General features: G+C 42.7%; 1 protein-coding gene across 3 annotated transcripts in view; it reads left to right on the forward strand.

Annotated features, from left to right (window-relative positions):
* Positions 1 to 379: 379 nt before the first annotated feature.
* Positions 380 to 20728, forward strand: part of FAM135A (family with sequence similarity 135 member A) — a 129643-nt gene continuing 109294 nt past the window's right edge. For 2 of the 3 annotated variants that reach the window (XM_063442974.1, XM_063442975.1), the window contains exon 1: positions 380 to 516. The gene's annotated coding sequence lies outside the window, so the exon portion shown is untranslated. The remainder of the gene's footprint in view (positions 517 to 20728) is intronic. The other variant, XM_063442976.1, reaches the window with a different exon arrangement.

Consider the following 20728-nt stretch of genomic DNA (forward strand, 5'->3'; position numbering starts at 1 on the left):
AACCTGTGCCAATTCCAATGACACACTGATAGTGGGGACCTTATATAATGTGTTGATTCCAGTGAGGCACTGACAGTGGGTGTAAGACTATGTTAGTGTGCACACAAACAGTAGTGACCTTACTAACAGTATAGTTATAGTATTTGCTGATTGCAGTGCCACACTGACAGTATGGATGTTACTTATATAGTGTGTGCTGATTGCAGTGACACACTAGCAGTGGGTGTGATTGCAGTGACAGTCAGTGCCCAGACACGTGGTATAAGGCAGTGAGGTCCACAGACAGCGCCAGAAGGTGCACACCCACAGTCCAGGCAGACAGTGAGCGCACACAGCCAGCAGGCAGTCAATATATAGGCGGCCGCTGGCCCCGCCCCCCAGCTGTCACTCAGAGGTGGGGCTGTACACGCTCTCCTCCTCTCCGTGTGACCGTGGCCGGCCGGATGGCTGAGCTACTCCAGACCGGGGCTGTGGCCGGGTCTTCATGGTTCCTATCGTCTTCTTTCCCCCTGAAAGGTAAGGCGATCACCGGTAACTAGGAGCAGGAAATGGCGGCCGAGAGACAGCTCTGATAGGCTGTGTGTACATACAGTGTGTGTATAGTGCTGGCTGTGTGTACATATACTGTGTGTATATAGTGCTGGCTGTGTGTACATACAGTGTGTATATAGTGCTGGCTGTGTGTACATACAGTGTGTATATAGTGCTGTCTGTGTGTACATACAGTGTGTATATAGTGCTGGCTGTGTGTACATACAGTGTGTATATAGTGCTGGCTGTGTGTACATACAGTGTGTATATAGTGCTGGCTGTGTGTACATACAGTGTGTGTATAGTGCTGGCTGTGTGTACATACAGTGTCTGTATATAGTGCTGGCTGTGTGTACATACAGTGTCTGTATATAGTGCTGGCTGTGTGTACATACAGTGTATGTATAGTGCTGGTTGTGTGTACATACAGTGTATGTATAGTGCTGGTTGTGTGTACATACAGTGTATGTATAGTGCTGGCTGTGTGTACATACAGTGTGTATATAGTGCTGGCTGTGTGTACATACAGTGTATGTATAGTGCTGGCTGTGTGTACATACAGTATGTGTTTACATACAGTGTGTATAGTGCTGGCAATGTGTACATACAGTGTGTATAGTGCTGGCAATGTGTACATACAGTGTGTGTGTGTGTATAGTGCTGGCTGTGTGTACATACAGTGTGTGTATAGTGCTGGCTGTGTGTACATACAGTGTGTGTATATAGTGCTGGCTGTGTGTACATACAGTGTGTGTGCATAGTGCTGGATGTGTGTACATACAGTGTGTATATAGTGCTGGATGTGTGTACATACAGTGTGTATATAGTGCTGACTGTGTGTACATACAGTGTGTGTATAGTGCTGGCTGTGTGTACATACAGTGTGTATATAGTGCTGGCTGTGTGTACATACAGTGTGTATATAGTGCTGGCTGTGTGTACATACAGTGTGTATATAGTGCTGGCTGTGTGTACATACAGTGTGTGTATAGTGCTGGCTGTGTGTACATACAGTGTGTATATAGTGCTGGCTGTGTGTACATACAGTGTGTGTATATAGTGCTGGCTGTGTGTACATACAGTGTCTGTATATAGTGCTGGCTGTGTGTACATACAGTGTATGTATAGTGCTGGCTGTGTGTACATACAGTGTATGTATAGTGCTGGCTGTGTGTACATACAGTGTATGTATAGTGCTGGCTGTGTGTACATACAGTGTGTATATAGTGCTGGCTGTGTGTACATACAGTGTATGTATAGTGCTGGCTGTGTGTACATACAGTGCCTGTGTGTACATACAGTATGTGTTTACATACAGTGTGTATAGTGCTGGCAATGTGTACATACAGTGTGTATAGTGCTGGCAATGTGTACATACAGTGTGTATAGTGCTGGCTGTGTGTACATACAGTGTGTATAGTGCTGGCTGTGTGTACATACAGTGTGTGTATAGTGCTGGCTGTGTGTACATACAGTGTGTGTATATAGTGCTGGCTGTGTGTACATACAGTGTGTGTATATAGTGCTGGCTGTGTGTACATACAGTGTGTGTGTATAGTGCTGGATGTGTGTACATACAGTGTGTATATAGTGCTGACTGTGTGTACATACAGTGTGTGTATAGTGCTGACTGTGTGTACATACAGTGTGTGTATAGTGCTGGCTGTGTGTACATACTGTGTGTATAGTGCTGGATGTGTGTACATACTGTGTGTATAGTGCTGGCTGTGTGTACATAGTGCTGGCTGTGTGTACATACAGTGTGTATATAGTGCTGGCTGTGTGTACATACAGTGTGTGTATAGTGCTGGCTGTGTGTACATACAGTGTGTATAGTGCTGGCTGTGTGTACATACAGTGTGTATATAGTGCTGACTGTGTGTACATACAGTGTGTATAGTGCTGGCTGTGTGTACATACAGTGTGTATATAGTGCTGGCTGTGTGTATATAGTGCTGGCTGTGTGTACATACAGTGTGTATATAGTGCTGGCTGTGTGTACATACAGTGTGTATATAGTGCTGGCTGTGTGTACATACAGTGTGCGTGTATAGTGCTGGCTGTGTGCACATACAGTGTGCATAGTGCTGGATGTGTGCACATACAGTGTGCATAGTGCTGGCTGTGTGTACATACAGTGTGTATAGTGCTGGCTGTGTGTACATACTGTGTGTATAGTGCTGGCTGTGTGTACATACAGTGTGTACATACTGCTGGCTGTGTGTACATACAGTGTGTATATAGTGCTGGCTGTGTGTACATACAGTGTGTGTATAGTGCTGGCTGTGTGTACATACAGTGTGTATAGTGCTGGCTGTGTGTACATACAGTGTGTATATAGTGCTGACTGTGTGTACATACAGTGTGTATAGTGCTGGCTGTGTGTATATAGTGCTGGCTGTGTGTACATACAGTGTGTATATAGTGCTGGCTGTGTGTACATACAGTGTGTATATAGTGCTGGCTGTGTGTACATACAGTGTGCGTGTATAGTGCTGGCTGTGTGCACATACAGTGTGCATAGTGCTGGCTGTGTGCACATACAGTGTGCATAGTGCTGGCTGTGTGTACATACAGTGTGTATAGTGCTGGCTGTGTGTACATACAGTGTGTATAGTGCTGGCTGTGTGTACATACAGTGTGTATATAGTGCTGGCTGTGTGTACATACAGTGTGTATATAGTGCTGGCTGTGTGTACATACAGTGTGTATATAGTGCTGGCTGTGTGTACATATAGTACTGGCTGTGTGTACATATAGTGCTGGCTGTGTGTACATATAGTGCTGGCTGTGTGTACATATAGTGCTGGCTGTGTGTACATATAGTGCTGGCTGTGTGTACATATAGTGCTGGCTGTGTGTATATAGTGCTGGCTGTGTGTATATAGTGCTGGCTGTGTGTACATATAGTGTGTGTATAGTGCTGGCTGTGTGTACATACAGTGTGTATAGTGCTGGCTGTGTGTACATACAGTGTGTGTATATAGTGCTGGCTGTGTGTACATACAGTGTGTGTATATAGTGCTGGCTGTGTGTACATACAGTGTGTGTGTATAGTGCTGGATGTGTGTACATACAGTGTGTATATAGTGCTGACTGTGTGTACATACAGTGTGTGTATAGTGCTGGCTGTGTGTACATACTGTGTGTATAGTGCTGGCTGTGTGTACATACAGTGTGTACATAGTGCTGGCTGTGTGTACATACAGTGTGTATATAGTGCTGGCTGTGTGTACATACAGTGTGTGTATAGTGCTGGCTGTGTGTACATACAGTGTGTATAGTGCTGGCTGTGTGTACATACAGTGTGTATAGTGCTGGCTGTGTGTACATACAGTGTGTATATAGTGCTGACTGTGTGTACATACAGTGTGTATAGTGCTGGCTGTGTGTACATACAGTGTGTATATAGTGCTGGCTGTGTGTATATAGTGCTGGCTGTGTGTACATACAGTGTGTATATAGTGCTGGCTGTGTGTACATACAGTGTGTATATAGTGCTGGCTGTGTGTACATACAGTGTGCGTGTATAGTGCTGGCTGTGTGCACATACAGTGTGCATAGTGCTGGCTGTGTGCACATACAGTGTGCATAGTGCTGGCTGTGTGTACATACAGTGTGTATATAGTGCTGGCTGTGTGTACATACAGTGTGTATATAGTGCTGGCTGTGTGTACATACAGTGTGTATATAGTGCTGGCTGTGTGTACATACAGTGTGTATATAGTGCTGGCTGTGTGTACATACAGTGTGTATATAGTGCTGGCTGTGTGTACATATAGTGCTGGCTGTGTGTACATATAGTGCTGGCTGTGTGTACATATAGTGCTGGCTGTGTGTATATAGTGCTGGCTGTGTGTATATAGTGCTGGCTGTGTGTATATAGTGCTGGCTGTGTGTATATAGTGCTGGCTGTGTGTATATAGTGCTGGTTGTGTGTACATATAGTGTGTGTATAGTGCTGGCTGTGTGTACATACAGTGTGTGTATAGTGCTGGCTGTGTGTACATACAGTGTGTATAGTGCTGGCTGTGTGTACATACAGTGTGTATATAGTGCTGGCTGTGTGTATATAGTGCTGGCTGTGTGTACATACAGTGTGTATATAGTGCTGGCTGTGTGTACATACAGTGTGCGTGTATAGTGCTGGCTGTGTGCACATACAGTGTGCATAGTGCTGGCTGTGTGCACATACAGTGTGCATAGTGCTGGCTGTGTGTACATACAGTGTGCATAGTGCTGGCTGTGTGTACATACAGTGTGTATAGTGCTGGCTGTGTGTACATACAGTGTGTATATAGTGCTGGCTGTGTGTACATACAGTGTGTATATAGTGCTGGCTGTGTGTACATACAGTGTGTATATAGTGCTGGCTGTGTGTACATATAGTACTGGCTGTGTGTACATATAGTGCTGGCTGTGTGTACATATAGTGCTGGCTGTGTGTACATATAGTGCTGGCTGTGTGTACATATAGTGCTGGCTGTGTGTGTATATAGTGCTGGCTGTGTGTGTATATAGTGCTGGCTGTGTGTGTATATAGTGCTGGCTGTGTGTGTATATAGTGCTGGCTGTGTGTGTATATAGTGCTGGCTGTGTGTGTATATAGTGCTGGCTGTGTGTATATAGTGCTGGCTGTGTGTATATAGTGCTGGCTGTGTGTATATAGTGCTGGCTGTGTGTATATAGTGCTGGCTGTGTGTATATAGTGCTGGCTGTGTGTACATATAGTGTGTGTATAGTGCTGGCTGTGTGTACATACAGTGTGTGTATAGTGCTGGCTGTGTGTACATACAGTGTGTGTATAGTGCTGGCTGTGTGTACATACAGTGTGTATAGTGCTGGCTGTGTGTACATACAGTGTGTATATAGTGCTGACTGTGTGTACATACAGTGTGTATAGTGCTGGCTGTGTGTACATACAGTGTGTATATAGTGCTGGCTGTGTGTACATACAGTGTGTATATAGTGCTGGCTGTGTGTACATACAGTGTGTATATAGTGCTGGCTGTGTGTACATACAGTGTCTGTATATAGTGCTGGCTGTGTGTACATACAGTGTATGTATAGTGCTGGCTGTGTGTACATACAGTGTGTATATATTGCTGGCTGTGTGTACATACAGTGTATGTATAGTGCTGGCTGTGTGTACATACAGTGCCTGTGTGTACATACAGTGCCTGTGTGTACATACAGTGTGTATAGTGCTGGCAATGTGTACATACAGTGTGTATATAGTGCTGGCAATGTGTACATACAGTATGTGTATAGTGCTGGCTGTGTGTACATACAGTGTGTACATAGTGCTGGCTGTGTGTACATACAGTGTGTATATAGTGCTGGCTGTGTGTACATACAGTGTGTGTATAGTGCTGGCTGTGTGTACATACAGTGTGTGTATAGTGCTGGCTGTGTGTACATACAGTGTGTATAGTGCTGGCTGTGTGTACATACAGTGTGTATATAGTGCTGACTGTGTGTACATACAGTGTGTATAGTGCTGGCTGTGTGTACATACAGTGTGTATATAGTGCTGACTGTGTGTACATACAGTGTGTATAGTGCTGGCTGTGTGTACATACAGTGTGTATATAGTGTTGACTGTGTGAGTGCTGGCTGTGTGTACATACAGTGTGCATATAGTGCTGGCTGTGTGTACATAAAGTGTGTGTATATAGTGCTGGCTGTGTGTACATACAGTGTGTATATAGTGCTGTCTGTGTGTACATACAGTGTGTGTATAGTGCTGGCTGTGTGTACATACAGTGTGTGTATATAGTGCTGGCTGTGTGTACATACAGTGTGTGTATATAGTGCTGGCTGTGTGTACATACAGTGTGTGTGTATAGTGCTGGATGTGTGTACATACAGTGTGTATAGTGCTGGCTGTGTGTACATACAGTGTGTATATAGTGCTGGCTGTGTGTACATACAGTGTGTATATAGTGCTGGCTGTGTGTACATACAGTGTGTATATAGTGCTGGCTGTGTGTACATACAGTGTGTATATAGTGCTGGCTGTGTGTACATATAGTGCTGGCTGTGTACATATAGTGCTGGCTGTGTACATATAGTGCTGGCTGTGTGTACATATAGTGCTGGCTGTGTGTACATATAGTGCTGGCTGTGTGTACATATAGTGCTGGCTGTGTGTATATAGTGCTGGCTGTGTGTATATAGTGCTGGCTGTGTGTATATAGTGCTGGCTGTGTGTATATAGTGCTGGCTGTGTGTATATAGTGCTGGCTGTGTGTATATAGTGCTGGCTGTGTGTATATAGTGCTGGCTGTGTGTATATAGTGCTGGCTGTGTGTATATAGTGCTGGCTGTGTGTATATAGTGCTGGCTGTGTGTACATATAGTGTGTGTATAGTGCTGGCTGTGTGTACATACAGTGTGTGTATAGTGCTGGCTGTGTGTACATACAGTGTGTATAGTGCTGGCTGTGTGTACATACAGTGTGTATATAGTGCTGACTGTGTGTACATACAGTGTGTATAGTGCTGGCTGTGTGTACATACAGTGTGTATATAGTGCTGGCTGTGTGTACATACAGTGTGTATATAGTGCTGGCTGTGTGTACATACAGTGTCTGTATATAGTGCTGGCTGTGTGTACATACAGTGTATGTATAGTGCTGGCTGTGTGTACATACAGTGTATGTATAGTGCTGGCTGTGTGTACATACAGTGTGTATATAGTGCTGGCTGTGTGTACATACAGTGTATGTATAGTGCTGGCTGTGTGTACATACAGTGCCTGTGTGTACATACAGTGTGTGTTTACATACACTGCGTATAGTGCTGGCAATGTGTACATACAGTGTGTATAGTGCTGGCAATGTGTACATACAGTATGTGTATAGTGCTGGCTGTGTGTACATACAGTGTGTATATAGTGCTGGCTGTGTGTACATACAGTGTGTATATAGTGCTGGCTGTGTGTACATACAGTGTGTGTATATAGTGCTGGCTGTGTGTACAAACAGTGTGTGTGTATAGTCCTGGATGTGTGTACATACAGTGTGTATATAGTGCTGACTGTGTGTACATACAGTGTGTGTATAGTGCTGGATGTGTGTACATACAGTGTGTATATAGTGCTGACTGTGTGTACATACAGTGTGTGTGTACATACAGTGTGTACATAGTGCTGGCTGTGTGTACATACAGTGTGTATATAGTGCTGGCTGTGTGTACATACAGTGTGTGTACATACAGTGTGTGTATATAGTGCTGGCTGTGTGTACATACAGTGTGTGTATATAGTGCTGGCTGTGTGTACATACAGTGTGTATATAGTGCTGGCTGTGTGTACATACAGTGTGTATATAGTGCTGGTTGTGTGTACATACAGTGTATGTATAGTGCTGGTTGTGTGTACATACAGTGTATGTATAGTGCTGGCTGTGTGTACATACAGTGCCTGTGTGTACATACAGTGCCTGTGTGTACATACAGTGTGTGTTTACATACAGTGTGTATAGTGCTGGCTGTGTGTACATACAGTGTGTGTATATAGTGCTGGCTGTGTGTACATACAGTGTGTGTATATAGTGCTGGCTGTGTGTACATACAGTGTGTGTATATAGTGCTGGCTGTGTGTACATACAGTGTGTGTATATAGTGCTGGCTGTGTGTACATACAGTGTGTGTGTATAGTGCTGGCTGTGTGTACATACAGTGTGTATATAGTGCTGGCTGTGTGTACATACTGTGTGTACATATAGTGCTGGCTGTGTGTATATAGTGCTGGCTGTGTGTACATATAGTGTGTGTATAGTGCTGGCTGTGTGTACGTACAGTGTGTGTGTATAGTGCTGGCTGTGTGTACATACAGTGTGTGTATAGTGCTGGCTGTGTGTACATACAGTGTGTGTATAGTGCTGGCTGTGTGTACATACAGTGTGTGTATAGTGCTGGCTGTGTGTACATACAGTGTGTGTATAGTGCTGGCTGTGTGTACATACAGTGTGTGTATAGTGTTGGCTGTGTGTACATAGTGCTGGCTGTGTGTACATACAGTGTGTGTATAGTGCTGGCTGTGTGTACATACAGTGTGTGTATAGTGCTGGCTGCGTGTACATACAGTGTGTGTGTACATACAGTGTGTGTGTGTATAGTGCTGGCTTTGTGTACATACATTGTGTGTGTATATAGTGCTGGCTGTGTGGGAAGGGCAGGGGGGAGGTTTGTTAGAATTTGCTATTACATGTGCAATGGTAACCTTCAAGAGTTTGCAAAGCTTATTGCGGCACATGTGCAAAAGGTATTGTACATATGCATGGTACTTTTTTCAGTTGAATAAAAAGTATGAGGATACTGTCAAAACAACAATGCATGTACTGAAAGGTAAAGCCTGTATCAAACCAAACACACAACAGCTGTGTGAGAATAAATAGACACTTAATAGCAAGTAATTACGTCCTTGATGTAATTAAGGGTCTATTCATTCTCACAAAGATGTTGGTTACGTTACGTTTGATAAAGGCCCTGTGTGGTTGAAACGTCACCTTTTTTGTTTGCCACCTTAATAGAATTATCACTGAATGTGAAGTTTTGTGCTGAACATACAGATTTATCTTTTTTACTACACTTAGTGGAACACTCTAAGCACCGTAAGCACAACAGGCCCAACTTATGGTACGGTTTGACAATTAACCTGGGTCCCAGTATTCTTCTCCTGCAGGCAAAGACCAGAAGCAGAGTCAATGCCAAAACCATATTTACCGAAACTACTTACTATTATTTGACTGTATGGGCGCCAGGGCAATTGTCACACCTTCGCTACTACAATTACTGGTTATGGTGCTTGGTGTTTTCCTCACTGTACTTACCGTATATACTCGTGTATAAGTCGATCTCATGTATAAGTCGAGTGCAGTTTTGTGACCAACAATTGTGAAATATGCTATGCCTCGTGGATAAGTCGAGGGTAAAACTTGGGGCTATGAAATTCTGTGATTTTTATAATTATATACACACACACTCATACAAACACACACTTTGCATTACACACACACTCATACAAACAATCTGCATTATACACACACACTCATACAAACACACTCTGCATTATACACACACACACTCATACAAACACACACTCTGCATTATATAAACACACTCTGTGTGTTTGTGTGAATGCAGAGTGTGTGTTTGTATGAGTGTGTGTGTATATAATGCAGAGTGTGTAGTGTGTGGGGGAGGGCATTTTTATTATTTTTTTAAAAAAAATTATTTAAATATTTCATTTTTTTTATTTTAATATTATAATTATTTTTTATTTTAATATTTTTTTTATTACATTTTTTATTTTATTTTATTATTATTTTTTTATTATTTAAAAATGTTTTTGTGCCTGGTGGTCCAGTGGTGTGTACTGTGCAGGAGGGGGGCTGTCAGGAAGCGTTTACTTATCTTTCCTGCAGCTCCTGTCAGCGCCCTTCTCCTGCGTTCCGGTCAGCTCCCCTGTAAGTCTCGCGGTCTGCGTGCCGCGGCTCTTGCGAGATTTACAGGGGAGCTGACCAGAATGCAGGAGAAGGGAGCTGCAGGAAAGGTAAGTAAACGCTTCCTGCCAGCCCCCAACAGGACCGCTGGGCTCATTACAAGCAATGTAAGTTGCCATAATACAGACATTGACTCAAGTATAAGTCGAGTGGGGGATTTTCAGCACAAAAAATGTGCGGAAAAACTAGACTTATACTCGAGTATATATGGTAGTTTTTTGTGCACCCATCAAAACTTTAAAAATAAACAAAATCTCCTAGTTTTACGATGCATATGATACTTGGTAGTCATAAATTCCTAGACAGAAATTAATACATTCCCATATTAAAATAGCAGCATGGCCTCTTGGGCAGCAGTTTAATGTTTCCTCTTCCTTTTCAAAATAATTATCTGTCCAAGTGCTACCTATCTACCTTGTATGATTATGGTGTATGATAACTGTTGACTGGCCATTGTTATGAGGTTTACATACAATCAAGGTTATTTAAAGGAGCACTATAGGGTCAGGAACACAAACGTGTATTCCTGATCCTATAGTGTTAAAACCACTATCTAGCCCCCGTGGTCCCCTTTGCCTCCCTAAATATAGTAAAATCTTACTTGTATTCAATCTAAAGCTGCTGCCCCTGCTTGCGAACTTCCTCTGACATCATCAGAAGTGGTGGCCTGATCCAATCACAATGCTTCCCCATAAGATTGGCTGAGACTGACAAAGAGGCAGATCAGGGACATAGACAGCATGATTCAAACACCGCCCTGGCCAATCAGCATCTCCTCAAAGAGATGAATTGAATCAATGAACCTCTATGAGGAAAGTTCAGTGTCTGCATGCAAAGGGAGGAGATGCTGAATGTTTGGATGCATTTTAGTCAGCCATGACCCAGGAAGGATCTCTAACAGCTATCTGAGGAGTGGCCAGTGAAGTTATCACTAGGCTATAATGTAAACACTGCATTTACTCTGAAAAGACAGTGTTTACAGCAAAAAGCCTGAAGGTAATGATTCTACTCACCAGAACAAATCCAATAAGCTGTAGTTATTCTGTTCACTATAGTGTCCCTTTAACATAACATGAAATGTCTCATGGGTTACATGTTATTGTTGTATTGCCAATGTATTCAGATTTTACAATTAAACCACCATTGAAATGTTTATATGTCTGCCTGAAAGATAGATAAGCAATATATTTATTCGAATCTGTGAGGGGTATATCTGAAAGCCGCTTGCAAAAACTGAAGATCTCTAGTCTACAGCCTATGCAAGCCCTTCTCAATTTCCCCAGCCTAGACGTTTTGCAGTTTGTACAAGGAAATACTCCAATCACAGGCCTCAGTGTGCGAGCATGTGCCCGCTCGCAGCTTTCCAATGGTTATCAATGAGCATGTCATCGAAAAGGGGTGAAAGCAGGTGCATGGACCTAACGGAAGAGGAAGAAAACTTCCCTGGTTGCCTGACTTTTAGAAACTGTCGGAATTTCACATGCTCAAGACACACAAGCTCCTTGGCAAAAACAGCGCCGCCCCCCCCCCCCCATACATAAACACAAATACAGAATGCATTGCCCCCAATACATGCATTCACATGGATGTGTGTTTTTTTAGGAACACAAAAAGCATCCACTGCAGCACACTACAGGAGTTTCTGTTAGCTCATTTCTGTCAGCTGATTGCTCTGAGACCGGGTGTTTGCAGCTCTCCAGCATCAGTAGTAGAGGCGAGGAGCAGCACTCGGTGAGTCCCAAGTACGAAGTCAAACCATTATAAAATTGTATGACTGATACATTGTGCTTATCCAGTGGTGAATTTAAAGGAAAACTATAGTGTCCGGAATAAAACCATGTATTCCTGACACTAAAGTTCTAATATCACTATATAGCCCCTCCGGCACCCTGTCATCAAACTGGTAAACTGTAAGTTGTAAAACTCCACTTTATTCCAGCTGTGGCTGGCCCCACGCCACCTCCTTGGCTGAGATCATCAAATTTGACAATCTCAGCCAGTCCAATGCTTTCTCATAGGAAAGCATTGGGAGTCGATTGTGCATGCACGGCAAAACACAGTGCCGATTAGCATCTACTAGTAGAAATGCATTAAACCAATGCATCTCTATGAGGAGCGTTCAGTGCCTCCATGCTGAGTGTGGAGATGCTGAACATCAGTGCCACACTGACCCAGGAATGTAAACACTACCAATTCTCTGAAAGGCTATAGACACCAGAACAGCTACATTTAGCTGCAGTTGTTCTGGTGACTGTTGTGTCCCTTTAACTTGATTTCCCTGGTCACTCCATGGCATCATTGACTTGCCCTTCCCCTTTACAGGAAAAAGAAAGGAAATCCATTTCTGATGTTGGTGTAAACAGGAGGGTTGAACCATAACAGGCAATCTATCTGCCTAGTATGATTGTTTGAGATTAACACTGACTGTACTTTCTGACTTCTGGCCGGGATCAATCTCTTTGATAAAAGTGATAATTATGCCACAGAATAACTTTATTTAACTTTCCCTGGAAAAGATGCTTACAGTAGTTTACTTGTGAAAACAATGTCATGATTATATTGGGACATACTTGGAAATTGGTGTTTAATAATGGATGTGGATTTAAAATAACTGATGTTTGTATTCTTTTATTTACCTCCTTCTCTAGACGCTTTTGGAACATTTTACGAAGCATTATTTTGTGTTCACTTGTTTAATCCTGGAGGCAATGACTTATTTTTGTAGAGAACATTTATTTAACACTCTAGTTCTCACTGTTGGCAATTGAATCTGACATTGTTAATCAATACATGTAACCAGGGGTCAAGTCCTGGGGAATCAAGTGTGGGAACTCACTCGAGTTCCACCCCCACCCCACCACCAAAAAAACCCCAAAACTTGCATGCATATATAAACACGTACACACACACTAAGGTGCACACATACACTTACAGACACACACGTACACTCAGACACACACAGAGACACACACACACAAATTCACAGATAGACATACACTCCCGGACGCGCACACATACACTCCCGGACGCGCACACATACACTCCCGGACGCGCACACATACACTCCCGGACGCGCACACATACACTCCCGGACGCGCACACATACACTCCCGGACGCGCACACATACACTCCCGGACGCGCACACATACACTCCCGGACGCGCACACATACACTCCCGGACGCGCACACATACACTCCCGGACGCGCACACATACACTCCCGGACGCGCACACATACACTCCCGGACGCGCACACATACACTCCCGGACGCGCACAGACACACACATACAGACACACACATACAGACACACACATACAGACACACACATACAGACACACACACATACATACACACACATACAGACACACACACATACATACACACACATACAGACACACACACATACATACACACTCCCAGGCACACACACACACACATACATACACACTCCCAGGCACACACACACACACATACATACACACTCCCAGGCACACACACACACACATACATACACACTCCCAGGCACACACACACACACTCCCAGACACACATACATACATACACTCACAGGCACATACATACATACACTCACAGGCACACACTCAGACACACACACACATACACACACATACATACACACACACTCCCAGACACACACATACAGACACATACACACACATACAGACACATACACACACATACAGACACACACACTCCCAGACACACACACACACACTCCCAGACACATACACTCACAGACACACACACACACACTCCCAGACACACACACACACACTCCCAGACACATACACTCACAGACACACACACACTCACAGACCCAAACACACACACACTCAGAGACACACACACACACACACACACACACACACACTCAGAGACACACACACACACACTCAGAGACACACACAGACACACACACACACACACACTCACTCACAGACACACACACACACACTCCCTGACACACATATATACACAAGAATTATTGCATATTTTTTTTTAAATTAAAAATGTCCACCCAGCCTCCCTACCTGGAGAGCTGGCGTGGACCTGTCCCTGGGGTCCAGTGGGGCTTCAGTGCGGCCGGCTCTTGTCTCGCTGTCAGACGCGGCGAGGGAGCTGTGTTCTCTCTGCTCCCTCTCGCCGCGCGGGCTGTCTACTGATGCCGGGAGCCGGAAATGACGTCATATTCTGGCTCCCAGCATCGGCAAACGGCGCTCGGTGAGAGGGAGCAGAGAGAACACAGCTCCCTCGCCGCGTCTGACAGAGAGACAAGAGCCGGCCGGGGGGGCCTTCAGGTGGCCACCTCTTGGGCCCCCCATGACAGGGGGAACACAGGGGTTATTTGGGGGAGGCATTTTTTGCCGCCCCCTGAGTGCCTGCAGGACCACAAACGGGAACGGCGTTCCTGCTCTAAAAAAAGTGCAGGAACGCTGTTCCCACGCGTTCCTGCAGGACTCGAGCCCTGCATGTAACCATCCATTTATATAATATTTAATTTGTAGAGTAATCCTCTTCCGTGAGGTGATGTTTGGATCCTTTAACCACTTAGGATTTAATTTTTGGAGAAAAATGTATATTCCTTTTGTAAGGATAGACCAATTATCGGTTTTGCGGATTTTCCGATTATTTTGTAAGTATCGGTATGGGCCGATAATAACCGTCAATACCGATAATGAATAACAAACTGAGGGAGCACATCCTGTGAGTCCGGCCGGGTATAAGAGACTGATTCTCCTGTACCGCGGTGCGCACTGCTCCACTCGTCCACGCTACCAGGAGACACACCGGGGAGCAGGGCCAGGGACCAAGGAGGGGAGAGAGAGGAACACTAAGGGGGGGGGGGGGGGGGGGGGACACTACGGGGGATGGAGGGGGGAGGAGGACTGGCATGTATATTTTGTGCATTTACCACTAATAAAATATGGTAAATTTACAGAATATCGGTAAACTATCGGCCTGAAAGTTCACAGATTATCGGTATTGGCTCTAAAAAAAATCAATATCGGTTGATCCCTATTCCTTTGTCTAAATAGATTTAACAGAAGTGCCCTACTAAAGGAAAACTCCAGGCACCATGACTACTACAGCGCAATGTCTGCCCAGTCGCTAGTTTTATTACAGAGGACAACCACGGGCTGTTAATTATTTAGTAGACATGACTACTTCATGTCGGTTGTGGGCATAAGGGAGGTGTTTTTTTTTTCTCTCTTTATATTTATTTTTCAAATGCTAACCCTTACACCATTGATTTTAAGCATATAGCCTAAATTTTTACCACCCAGATTCTGGCTCTTTTGGAGCCAGTATTGCAAAATCTGTTAAAGGACCACTTCACACCCCAATTGCACTTCAGCTTTATGGGTGAGAAGTACCCTCATTTAACCCCAGTTTGTAAAAAGTGCTGATTAAATTAAGTGCACTAAATTATCTAGGGAACTCCACCCTGTCTGTCAAACAACCAGGGAGGATTCCTTCCTACTTGAGCATGCCTGCCTCCCCCCTCCCTAACAGACCTCATACCAGCTTTAGCAGTGCACGTCACAGTGTGCAAGTGTGCACGAGCTGGCACACGCACCAGCCGGCACAAGTGCACACATGAGCAGGCTCGCGTGTGCACGTGGGGACCAAATCAGAGGCTTCTCGATTTCCCTGTGAAGAGATTGAAAGTCTCTCTTCCAGTAAAAAAGGTGGAGGGGCTTACAAAGGCTGCAGTTCTTAGACTATACTCCCAATGAATACATGTATCTATTCATTGTTGGTATATCTACTAAACTGTGAGTTTTTTGGTGGGTGTGTCGGAAAAATGGAGTGGTCCTTTAAATAAATAGTATGAACAAAATCTGGATTTTGCAGTCCCAATGGTTTTATATGCAACCAAATAGTTTTGCCTCTTTAGGACTAGTGATTAGACCTGGCAGATTTCTCACTGAGCCATTGTCTGCCTCTTGAGTTTAGCTCCACAACCAAGCTACCAGGAAGTAACAGGACTGGTTGTCTGTCAGCCAGAGAGGTATAACAAGGTTAATTTATAAAGGTGACAATTTCTATTCGGATTGACACTTTTTCATTAAGGAAAAAGGGGAAAAAAAAGACCAAAGTTTAGATTTTTTTTCTGTAATGTAGGAAACTGAATGGATCCTAAATTACTGTATTTCACCACATAATGGTTGCAGATTTTACGCCTAATTTGTTTCCCTAAAAATGGGGGTACGGCCCTTATGTGGTGTGTGACCATTATGTGAAGCTTTATTTTTTGCGATCTAATATGTGACCATTATGCAAAGCTTTGGGTAACAGTTGCTGATTACATTATAGTTGCTTATAACATAGCATATTTTCTAAAGCATGACTTCAACTCTGATCCTAAACCCTGCCTTCCTGTCATTTCTTAATGCATTACATAGATAAAATGCACTAAAATACAATAAACTGATAAGTGATAAACCCTCTCTTCGGTATAAGATCAGTATGATATTCGCCATCCGTTTTTAAGAATAAGAATGTCTCACAACAAAAACAGCAGTGGTCAATTATGCGACTATTATGTGATAATTTAAATTTGAATCAAATTTTTGGGCTGAAAAACTAGGGTGTGACTATTATGCAGTGAAATATGGTAATTTAGCACCCAAATCTCTGCCTCTGCCATTTTACAGATAAGTAGCTTTTTGTGATAGTCTATTTTTCTGTTTTTGAGAAGTGAGTAGCTTCATTTGTGGGGGAAAACCCCCCAACAAATACAGTTATGGTGAATCTTCTCCGCAGCTTGTTAGCTTACGCTGTATTTTCATGTCTTTTCGTGAACAAAATCAGTGTTGCATGCTAATTTGCATATCTCCTAAAATCTCATTAATGAGAGTTTGAGATATGCTCAGTACTCCCTTTTTTTGAACATAAGCAGGGCCAGGATAGATGGTTTCAGGAGCTACCCGAATCCAGGTGTGTAGCTTATCCGAAAAGACTTGAGGCTAGAATAGCTGGCAAACGTACTTCAACTATGTACAGAGTTAGGAGTCAGAATAGTTATGTCAATGTGATATTTCGGTTTGGTTCCTCATTTACATTTGCAAGGTTTTCCAATATCTATGCGTCTGTGCAGTGAGGTCTCCTTGGATATTGTCTCACAATGAGTGAGACAATGCTTTATTCCCCCAGCTGTCCCTAGCTACCCCTGGGGGAAGTAACAAAACATGACGGAGGTAGCACTGCCTTTTATCAAGCAGAGTAAAAATACTATAAAGTAGTCCCTACTTTGCCTTACGTATTTTAGGAAAATATAGTTGGAAAAAGAAGAAAGGGAGAACAACAGATTGAAAGAAGTTAAGTTTAGTTTACTGTAGGCTACTTTAAACAATTGTTGCATAAGGCTACAACATGAAAAATAAATGAAGAGGTCTGAATACTTTTGAACTGAATGTACTTCATTACTCTTGTGTCTCTGGCATGTGAAGTACAATAGGGCTCCATTCACACACCCATTTTGTTTGCATGATAAATATTTCAAGTGGATGACATCGTAAGACCGTACAGCTTAGGTTTTCTGCAGCTACACTGATGACACACAAGTTTACTTATTGTTTGAACAGAGTACAAACTAGACAGTAGCAATGAGAAATGAATACTTAAAGTACCACTCTAGGCACCCAGACCACTTCAGCTTAATGAAGTGGTCTGGGTGCCAGGTCCAGCTAGGGTTAACCCATTTTTTTTTATAAACAGCAGTTTCAGAGAAACTGCTATGTTTATTAATGGGTTAAGCCTTCCCCCAAATCCTCTAGTGGCTGTCTCATTGACAGCCGCTAGAGGCGCTTGCGTGCTTCTCACTGTGAAAATTGGCAAGCGTCCATAGGAAAGCATTGTAAATGCTTTCCTATGCGACCGGCTGAATGCGCGCGCATTCAGCCGACTGGGCGGAACGGAGGAGGATCGGAGGCAGAGATCTCCCCGCCCAGCGCTGGAAAAAGGTAAGTTTTACCCCTTTTCCCCTTTCCAGAGCCGGGCGGGAGGGGGACCCTGAGGGTTGGGGCACCCTCTGGGCACTATAGTGCCAGGAAAATGAGTGTTTTCCTGGCACTAGAGTGGTCCTTTAACTGATCTTCCTGGGTGACTGAGTGGCAAGTGGCTTAAAGGGACACTATAGTCACCTGAACAACTTTAGCTTAATGAAGCAGTTTTGGTGTATAGAACATGCCCCTGCAGCCTCACTTCTCAATCCTCTGCCATTTAGGAGTTAAATCCCTTTGTTTATGAACCCTAGTCACACCTCCCTGCATGTGACTTGCACAGCCTTCCATAAACACTTCCTGTAAAGAGAACCCTATTTAGGCTTTCTTTATTGCAAGTTCTGTTTAATTAAGATTTTCTTATCCCCTGCTATGTTAATAGCTTGCTAGACCCTGCAAGAGCCTCCTGTGTGTGATTAAAGTTCAATTTAGAGATTGAGATACAATTATTTAAGGTAAATTACATCTGTTTGAAAGTGAAACCAGTTTTTTTTCATGCATGCTCTGTCAATCATAGCCAGGGGAGGTGTGGCTAGGGCTGCATAAACAGAAACAAAGTGATTTAACTTCTTTTCAAATAATTTTTATTAAAGTTTTACATATTTGTATAACAACAAGAATATAAACATTGTATTTGGGGGTAGGAAGGGAAGGGGAACTTGGAAATGGAAGAGAATAACCATCCAGTATTAAAATAGGCATAACAGTGTATGGCAAAAAAATAAATAAAAAAAAATATGTTTTTACATCAATGCACTTTAATAACAATATGTCAAAGACCATATGCTGCTTTGATTTTTTCTTCCCACTTATCCCAATTATATTTTAATATTGGGAAACCACGCATATGAGCTCTATGGGATAATTCGTGTGCCTTGTTTTCTAGAATCAAATTAAAAACTTCCCTGAGAGATGGCACATCTTGGGACTTCCAATGTCTAGGTAAACAGGATGTAGCAGCGATCAAAATGTGACCTATGATTATTTTGTGATTTAACTTCTAAATGGCAGAAAATTGAGCAGTGAAATTGCAGGGGAATGATCTATACACTAAAACTGCTTTATTTAGCTAAAGTAATTTAGGTGACTATAGTGTTCCTTTAAGTTGAATCTGGATAAAACAGAAGTAATAATAGTGAAAGATACTGTTTCATAACAACAAGATTGCAGGAAGATCAACCTACTGTGTTAGAATGTTGAGTATTATGAGTATTATCATAGCATGCGTGCCCCCTTGGTGTAGTGCTTGATCATGTTTTTTTTCTTAATAAACTGGAAGCCATAATTAAATCTTACTTCTGCCATTTGATGCCTAATTTTTCCTGGTGATTTTGTCATTGTTAAAACATACCTTTCTTTCATCACACTTGTTTCAAAAATTATATATATCTCTCTATATATATCTATCAGAAAAAGTAGACATTTCTACTGCCAGGTTACTGAACAGACATGAAATGACACGTATGCTTAGAGACTGGTTTGCTAGCTTCTAAAATTCCAAGCTATGGGCGAGAGTGCACATTCTCTACACTCACACTTTCTCTACTTGATCAGCATGTTCCTAACAAATGAATTGACCAGGAGCCTGTTCCAAAACATTTGGTGCTCAGGCTTTTAGTTGCAATGCTTTATATTTTTATCTATTTTATTTTATTTTTACAGGCCTTTGAATCTACCCACCAGTGCACTTCTTAAAATTAAAAGAAAACTCAAACTAAAAAAATTAAATAAAAACCGATTTGTTGCTCTTGTGTTTAGAATATTGCACCCTTTGCCTTTTTTATTTAAACTATAAAACATAGCCTTTCTAACAGTCTCCTCTGCAGCTGATCTTTGCCCAATATAGTTATCACTCCTGATGATCTCTTGTCCAATCAGATTCTTCTTATAGAGAAGCATTGCCGATGCACAGCACATATGTGGCAATTGCCACTATCCACCAATCTAATGCTGAATCGTGGAATCCATAGTGTCAGAGATAGGCATTAGACACTTTTGGCATCATAAAGATGCGTGTAATAATGACCAATGTGAAATCCTTCACAAGTTGAAAAATGAAGTCAGGAAGCACCTCTAGCGGATGTCAGCTGTTGGACAGTCACAAGACGTCTAAATGTAAACATTGCCATTAGACAGAAACGGCATGTTCTTTTGAATCTAAACTTCTTCTCTGACCTAAGCCTGTGAAACACTTTGATATTGAATTTATTGTTTAGCTCAATGTTTAAACTCATTATATAATTCAAGTCCTTCTATAGCTAAAGCTATATCCGTTTTGAGGAACTGAGAACTTTTGCAGTAGCATTATTGAGAAGATTGGAGGACTGTGGGTGCCAGGCAAGTGTCAGTCTGCCCAAAACCAGTTTGACTTTACACTGGGGACAGAGCCAGGGAACGTCTGCCACCATAAATGTTATGCCAAACTGTGTTGGTAATTGTGCTTAGTTTTTCCCTTTAACGTATAAATAGCTGAAATATAAACATAGCTGACCTTTCAGTTTGAATTTTTGATTTACAATCGGAAGTATTTTTTTTAATTATTTATTTATTTTTTATTGTCCACTGATGTAAACAGCATTGGTATTTAAAATGGCTTTTGGTTTCTTATTACAGACACAGATTTCCAGGATATCTGATTTAAGTTGTCAAAATTTCCTTGT

Source organism: Pelobates fuscus, chromosome 2 (assembly GCF_036172605.1).
Source record: "Pelobates fuscus isolate aPelFus1 chromosome 2, aPelFus1.pri, whole genome shotgun sequence".
In the NCBI taxonomy this organism is placed as follows: Eukaryota; Metazoa; Chordata; class Amphibia; order Anura; family Pelobatidae; genus Pelobates; species Pelobates fuscus.